Source organism: Dipodomys merriami, unplaced genomic scaffold (genome assembly GCF_024711535.1).
Source record: "Dipodomys merriami isolate MVZ:Mamm:240054 unplaced genomic scaffold, mDipMer1.0.p SCAF_23, whole genome shotgun sequence".
Lineage (NCBI taxonomy): Eukaryota > Metazoa > Chordata > Mammalia > Rodentia > Heteromyidae > Dipodomys > Dipodomys merriami.
The window spans coordinates 20318639-20327101 of NW_027203715.1; the positions used below are offsets into that span (position 1 = coordinate 20318639).

An 8463-nucleotide genomic window follows, 5' to 3' on the forward strand; every position below is an offset into this window, starting at 1 on the left:
GGTGGTCTTGTGTGTCTGGATGTCTGTGGACAGAGGCCATCCAGCTGGGCTTCAGGCACAGAGCTGATGCTTCCTGTCTGCTGGTTGCAGAGAGGAAGGTTTTCTTCCTGGTCAGGCTTTGAATTGAGATCCTTTCATCTTAAACTTCAAAGTAGCTAGGATAACAAGCATGAACCACCACCAACTGGCTTGTTTTAGAAGTATTAATTGTTTTTCATTCATTGCTTTTTTCCTGGAAGGTTGATCTAGACAGGCTGCTTGTACCTCATGATAAGGTGATTTGAATAATACCCTTTGCCTCTGGCATTTCTGAAACCCATTTCCTCAGTCAAATGAATTTGTTGTAAAGCCAATAGCATTTTCCTTCTTAGATGTTAGGTAGCTTATTTAAATCTCTTATACTTTCATTTGACAAAGCAATCAGGAAGTTTCTGTAAAACCCTACTTCTTGAGAGCATTATAGTTAGAAGGTATAATGTGCACACTTTCATATAGTCTCGCCTTTTATAAACATATGTTACACGATTGGGTGGAAGAATGACTATTGAATTAACTTGATAACCACTGTAGAATTTTTAAGCTTTAATGCTTATTAACTCAGAGGAGGATTAAAAACATTCAGAATAGTAGAATGTGGCTATTACTCATTTGATGTATGTGGAAAGATGATCAGAATTCTGATTAATAAAATATATCTTCAAATTTCCAGTGGTAGAATGCTATGCTAACTAGGAGGAGACAGTGTTGATGCCAGGGCTTTGAAAGCTGGTAATGCAGCAAAATATCAGGGGCGAACATTTGCTAAGGATACAATTTCCAAGGCTTATACCAAATATATTGAATTAGAATGCTAAGTGATGAATGACAGCACCAAATTTTATTTGTTGGCTTCTTTGTTTTGGAAGTCCTGGGATTTGGACCTAGGGCCTGGGTGCTGTCCTTTAGTTTTTTCCTGAAGGCTAGTGCTCTACCAGTTGAACCACAGCTTCATGTCCATATTTCTGGTAGTTAATTGGAAATAAGTCTTACCAAATTTCCTCCTTGGACTTGCTTCAAACCTGATCCTCAGATATCAGCCAAATGAGTAATTAGGATTCCAGTTGTGAGCCACCAGAGCCCAGGTAGAATCACATTTTAAAAGTATTCTTTACTGAATCAGATGTGTCTGACTACTATTGTAGCACTTTGGTTCCAGTGGGTTGTTAAATTTAAACTAAAATCAGAACTTTTCTTCTTGTAACCGGCAGCATCCAATATCTATCTAATTTATACCTATCTTCATTTTGGATCTTTTTCTTCTTTGTACCTTTCCATTCTTAATTCACAAGCAAGCATGTCAGTGCTGTTTTCATTTTCTGAAGCAAATCAGCTCCATTCCCATCAATGGGCGATGTATTTGCTGTCCTTACTGTCTGGAGTACCTGCTCCTAGATAATTACCTGGATGTTGGCTCTCATAACAACATCCCCAATATGAAGTTGTTGCCACAAAATCACCAATTTCATGTCTCTGATTTATAGAAATTATCATTATATTTTCTGGTTTTCTTTACGTCATGAAATTGCTGAGGAGAGAGCCACATTCACTTCTGTTTCTCCAACACCTGTAATAGTGCCTAGTCCTTAGTGCTCAGGGGCCTTACATGGAGATCAGCCTTCCCCAGCTCAATTTATCCTAGCTTCTGGTCAGGACAGCTGTTCAAGCTGAAGGTTAGTGGCTAGTATTCATTCCCTCTCATTCTTTGTGCCTTTTGCTGTTGTTGAGCCAACTTTAGGGCAAAATCAGTGCCTGAGACCTATTTGCTGCTATGGCAAAGATGGCTATGACATCATAGAAGTTATGACCATTGTATTGTGAAGGTGTGTGAGGACACCAACCCCCACACAATTTCCCCAAGATATGTGTCTCCTTTGCCCAGGAGTGCATTCAACAATTCAACAACCAAACTATCACCCAGTTCCTGATAAACTCAGAGTATGTTTCCATTTCCTTTAAAAAAATTCAAGACATGCCTTTGATGATTTGTCAATGAATTACTGAAATAGAGTATATAATTTTATGTATTTGTAAGTCTTTGACCATCTATCTTGAGCCCTTGCCATATTTCTATGTGTTTGCATCTTGTGAAGGGAACTAATGTTTAATTCAGTATGATCAGAGACTACAGTTTGGAACCTTTTGGAGGGAATGCCAACTTTCCATCTGATGTTCTACAAATTGCCATGTTGGTACAGGAACTGTGTAGACTGTCATAAGATAAGAGGCTTGTCCTGATTTCTACTGACTTTCCTCTGGGGTCAGGGGGTGTGATCCCACTGCCTATGTGTTTATTTGCTACACTGGAGGGACCAGACCTCCTCTGAAAATCTACGACTTGGTTGTAAGAGATACTAAATCTCATAACCCAGCTTCCCACATCACTAGGATTACAGGACTGAGTCTCATGGACTCAACTTTTTTATACATACTATAGTCAATTTCATTACATTCACTTTCATTTTATTCACATCATAGACAGATATATACAAATATATGTATATGTTTATTCATCTATTTATAATCAGTGTTATATATAGAAACACACAAATATATTCTTATAATTATAATCAAATTATATCACTACTTTCCCCAATAATATTTACACTAATATTTTGTGCAAAAAACTCAAGTTTAAAATTTAAATGCCATTGTAGTTGGAAAAATCATATTCAGTCTTATATACTATGTAATATACTATATATAACATCAAGAATATAACATGTATTTACATATAACTGATTTAAATGTGGAGTATTTTTTCTTCCTGATTTTGTATTTGTTCATCTATGTAAACCTTCTTTTTCCTATTATGGCTTTTGCTTTCCATTATACATATTTTCTATATATTTTCAGCCCTAAGTAGACTTTTTTATAATATTGGAGCCAAATTTTTCTTCCATATTTGTCCAAAGCACAATGAAGTTGTTTTCAAATTCGAACTCACTGTTGGAAGAGAGCCCACATACCACTATAAGTATTGTGGCATTTGTCCCATTTGACAGGATAGCCTTCTAGGACATCTGATCTTCTATGTACTAGACCTTTTATAGCCACCTTATGACCCCATGCAGGCATGGCCTGGCTTCCTTGCCACTCCCTGTGCATTTAACATTTCCCATTATATCCAGTAGGCTCTCTAATACAGCCCCCTGTCTCTCTGTGTTCCCCCCCAGAACACATATGCACAATGTTTCAGATTGTAGGATTAAAAAGAAATATATTTAGGATTCATGAATTTTAGAATATGTCAAAAACATTATTTTAATAAAGTTAAAAAATAAATAGGGTGAACCTTTTACATCAGGACATAAAGAAAAAAAAAGGATTGTCTCAGGAAAAGGAGAAGGAATCAGAAATTCTCCCACAGAGTCCTCAAAGAGATCTACTTCCTCATTAAAGACAGGATTTTCTTCCTGAGTCCAGGTAGAGACAGATTCTAATTTCTCAATTGGAAATTGAATCCCCTGCAAGAGGTCAGATTGGTCTGGGTATTGTGAGGAAAGATTCCCTTTCCTCAACTGAATCTAGATTTTGGACCTCACTCATTGGTTTTCCTGAACATAGACTGGGGTCATTTTCCATTAGCACACATTTACCCTGCACACCAAGAAGTGTTTTCTTGACTGGCTTGGTGGTGATCTAGTTGGATTGTGAACATCAATGGAAGACATTCTGGATTGTCTTCATCCTTGGTGTTATGTGCAGGTACACCTGCATCACATGTGGGGTTCAGAACCAGTGGGATGTCCACAGGACTCAAAACCTACTTGGGCCTTTCTACAAATTGAAAAAAAATCCTCTATGTTCACATGCTTTCTGGAGATCTTCCAATCTCAATCAGTCACCATTGACGACATCACTGATAGGTTCTTTATCTGGAGCTCTGCAGGAGCTGCTTTACGGTGATGCAAACCTGAGAATGTAAATAGGTACAGAAATCTTAGAGTAGACCCTAGAAGTTAAGGTGTGACTAAACTTCTGAGGATCTAATGGGAGAAGCTGTAGAATTTGAGGTTGGATTGAACACTGATTAGAATGTAGGGTGTTTCAAATGAGTGGCTACTTCCAAGTTCTTTCAAAAGGAGAACAGATTATACCTGGCATAGAATATCCATAAAAGGACATTTTGCCAAATTGAGGAGTACTAAGGTCTCATGACCAATTGGGCCCATCCCTAGAGACCCAGGTTCCATCCCTCCTCACGAGCCCTGAGGCATCTAAACAACTTCTTCCTCTTTTTCTTGGTATCATGGGTCATGGGTTCCTCCAGCTGGTCCAGAAGAATATGTAAGCAGAAGAGCAGGTCTGAAGAGACCATGTTGATCTTGACATTCTGTGTAAGTTCTTTCAGGGTGTCATGGTTCTTAGGCACATAGAAATCATCAGGGTAGAAGTCCATCCACATAGGGAGGATAGAATAAACAATGCTGTGGGAAGATTAGTGAAAAGGAAAATGAGAGCCCACCCTCTCCATCCTGAACCTTGTACTATAGACTCTTTCTGGCAAGACTTGCATGTTGGGAAGTGGGAAAAGACTCCTGCAAGCAGGATGCTCCTCACAACCCACTTCTAGAAATTTCTCAAATATAATCTTAAAAATTTCTCCCTGTGATAAGAAGAGAAAGTTGTTTCCCCAATGGATCTGACTTGTTATATACAGCCCTCCCTGGCATCCATGAGAGTCCAAAACTACAACCACATCCACAACTGTGTAATCTGCTATCCGCTGATGTGCCAAACCTCAACCCTCTGATGAAAATAACAACTGATGTGCAAAGAAGAAAATTGACTTTGATTCAGAAACGTCAAAGGTACCAAGTTTCAAAGGACAAAATTTCTCTTTGTGCCAATGTCCACTTACTTTTTCACTTGTTCATCTTCCTCCCAGTTATGGTAGAAAGATCTGTACCAATGGGAGAAAGAAGTTAACTCTTTGCTTCTCCTTTTCTGAACAGGACACACATGGGACTGTCTAAGTCACAAATGGTAATGTAAACATGAAATGTCATGTCAAAACCAGCTTTACAATGTCGGTGGGGGGGGTATAATTGGGTGGGGGAGGGGGAGGCTGGGAAGGGAGGTGAAGGGTAAACAAAGGAGGAGGCTGCAATGCTTGGTAAGAAATGTATGCATTATACTGCCCATGTAATTGTAGCCCCTCTGTACAGTATGTTCTCAAATAAAATAAAAATAATATTAAAAAATAAAAAATAAAAAAATGAATAAAAACTTTAAAAAAAAAGTGAAGATATGTCTATACAATTTCATGGAAATACTGTGAGTGTGCTTATATACATCTTTCCAAATAACTGCAGAATGGCTCATGCCTCTAACCCTAGCAATCAGGAAGGTGAGATCTGAGGATCAGATTGAAATCAGTTTGAACCCAGTCTAGTTTGTAAAATCTAAAGACACTTATCTTCATTTTACCAGCCAAAGGCCAGAACTAGACTTGGGGCTCAATTGGTAGAGTGCTACGAATGTTACAGAACTCAGGCCCCAAATTCAAATACAAGTTTCATACTTTCTTCTGTCTATATTCCTTCAAAGGCCTCCAAGATAGTGATTTCCTAGATGAGGGTGGAGGTTGGATGAGACTGGCTCATTCCTTTAATCCTATTCTTTCAGCAAGAAAATCATTAAGGCTCCACTAGCTTATGAGGCAAATGAAATGTTCTGGCAGCCCAGTCCTAAGGAAGTAGTCGAAGACTGCTCTTCTTTGTCTCAACCCAAGCTCCTTTGATAAGACCCCAGTGATACAGTCTCAGAGAGGTACCAATTATTCCAATATTCTGGAGGGGGTCTCATCAGTCTTGGGTTTGAAGGAGGAAATCTCACTTTTTTTTGTCAGTCGTGGGGCTTGAACTCTGGGTTTGGATGTTATTCCTCAGCCTTCAACTCAATGTGAGCACTCTCCAGTTGAGCCACAGCACCACTTCCGGTTTTCTAGTTGTTTATTGGAGATGAGTCACATGGACTTTCCTGTCCAGGCTGGATTTGAACCTTGATCCTCAGATCTCAGCATCCTGAGTAGCTAGGATTACAGGTGTGGGCCACCGGTACCCGGCTAAGGAATACTCACTTTTTAAACAGAATATCCAGCAACTGCTCTATTGTCCCCACTTTCTATAGTGGTGGAGGAAGTTTCCAACATAGAAGAGATCACCTTTCTGGTAGGCAGGGACCAGGTCCATTTCCAGAATTTCCAGCAAACCTGAGTCCAGGCACCATATATTATAAGGCATATTCAGGGTTTGGGCTGACTCATTGTCACACTGGGGTGGTAAAAAAGAATGGATCTTTGAAACATGGAAATGGGAGTACACTTAAATTGAGTAATTGTAATAGAGTGGATTGAAAACTACACAGTAAATATTTTCTCAGTCTACTCATATAAAAGCACACAAGAAGAAGGTTCTAGTGTGGGCTAGGATGAGATTAAATAGGTTTCCTGTCATAGTTTTACCTTGCCGGAGTTGCCTTGGTTTCTTCTTATAACAAGGCCTGAGACATTGGTTTCGTGGTTTAGCACTGATCCAATGTCTGCAGCATCAAGTGAGGCACACACCACTCATGCCTGAGACCTGAATCTCTTGAACTTTGAAAACAATACAGGAGCATCTTTCTTGTTCCTGAGCCACAGGCCAAGTGAGCTGGCTTGAGTTGACTTTTAGTTACAGTTGCTTGGCCCTCAGAGTTCCATATTCTATTCCATTATGAGGGAGGTAGAGTCATATCTCAGAGCCTAATCATCTAAGCTGCTTGCTCACATAAGACCATCCCAAAGACAAACTGTAGACTGAAATCTCCCTTCCTACTTCACTCTATACACATGTGGATATTGTCAAATCCCAACATTATCAGCTAGGCCTAGATAAAGTCATGGTCTCAGTCTCAAAGAGCCCTTCCTAGCTCAGATCCCACCCTTATTTGTCACTATTCTTCTCATCCTGCACAAATCATTTTGCCTCTCAGGGCCCTCTCAGCCTGCCATGTGTTTCTTGCATGTATTATTGACATCCACTTACTAGGACATTGTTAGGTTTTTTGTTTCCTAATTTTCTGTTTGCTCTTGAAGGCTCTGTGTGCTGTCAGCTGGAAAAAAGGTAAGTACCTAGAGGTGGGAAAATAAAAAAAAAGTATTGAAAAACAAACATTATACATGTAGTCAAACATTTTGTAAGACAGAAGAGCATTTTTGAAACTTTTATTACATTTTATGAACGAGGGGAAGGGGAGAAGGGAAGAGGTGCTGCGTTGTCTTCTCATAATTCAATGGTTATTATTTTAAAATACTATATTTGAAGGAATGTAATATTTAAAGATAAAAACTGTACTCCTGTTCTTTTTATAAGCTAGGCATTTATAAAGCATTCCTCACTAATGTCTTGTCGTTTGTGTCCCATGAACTGTCCTCCTCCTTCAAAATAATCAAGGAAAACCCTTCACAAATAAGTGGGATGTTGTCCAATATCTGGATAAGAATTTAAGAGACAATATTGCCTGCCATTTTGTGCATGTACTTGTGTGTGTGTGTGTGTGTGTGTGTGTGTGTGTGTGTGTGTGTGTGTGTGTGTGTGTGTGTATGTGGGTGAACGTGTGTCTGTGCATAAAGGTGTTTTAAGATTTGAGCAAGGACTATATGACAATCCCGAGGATCTTTCCCTTCACTGTAGTGCTCTACCAATTGTGCCAAAGTTCCACTGCAAGTTTTTGTAGTGAACTGGAGAGGAGAGAGCCTCCAAAACCTGGTGATAAACATTGTTACTGGAGGTAGTGGGGTTGCATGTTTCAGTCCAGTTTCACAACACTCAATATCATAAAACAACAACAGCAAAACCTAATATCAAAATACAATAATAAGATGTAATTAGAATAAAATTTAGTGATATAGTCTGTTATCATAACTTTCATGAAACCTTGGTTGTAATGTTTAACAACACAAAACCAAATAAATTAGATAATTTCAGTAGATTCTATAAATTTTTTAATTCCTTCTTAATAACGGAACAAGAAAACATTCATACTCATAAGGAGAATGTAAAAATGATAAAAGATGGCAGATTATGAAATAGGAACTTCTACACTGCAGGAAAATTATTGTCATGGTTAATATATGGTGGTATTGTAATGGTGAATATATGATAATGTTCTTCAGAACAGCAATAGATAAATATATATTTACTGCACATAGTTTAACTTGTCTATCTCTATCAACTTCCAGTCTTCAAGTGCACATTATCAATGTATTCATGTTTATGGTATATTCCAAAAAAATAACTATCAGAGGCAGGAGTTACCAAAATATATTACCTTCAAAGTGTTAGGAGATAAACTTGCTAATTATATTGACTATTTTATATATTAAGCATGTAGTCTGTTATCATTGTATCTCTAAGTATGTACAAACACTACTTCAAAGTG

At 38.4% G+C, this 8463-nt stretch overlaps 1 long non-coding RNA gene across 1 annotated transcript; it reads right to left on the reverse strand.

Annotated features, from left to right (window-relative positions):
- Window positions 1-4277: 4277 nt before the first annotated feature.
- On the reverse strand, window positions 4278-6586 carry LOC138835132 (uncharacterized). The gene is made up of 3 exons (XR_011374461.1): window positions 6506-6586; window positions 4901-4942; window positions 4278-4466 (listed from the first exon to the last, which is right to left on the reverse strand). It is a non-coding gene; the product is annotated as an uncharacterized lncRNA (long non-coding RNA).
- Window positions 6587-8463: the final 1877 nt, after the last annotated feature.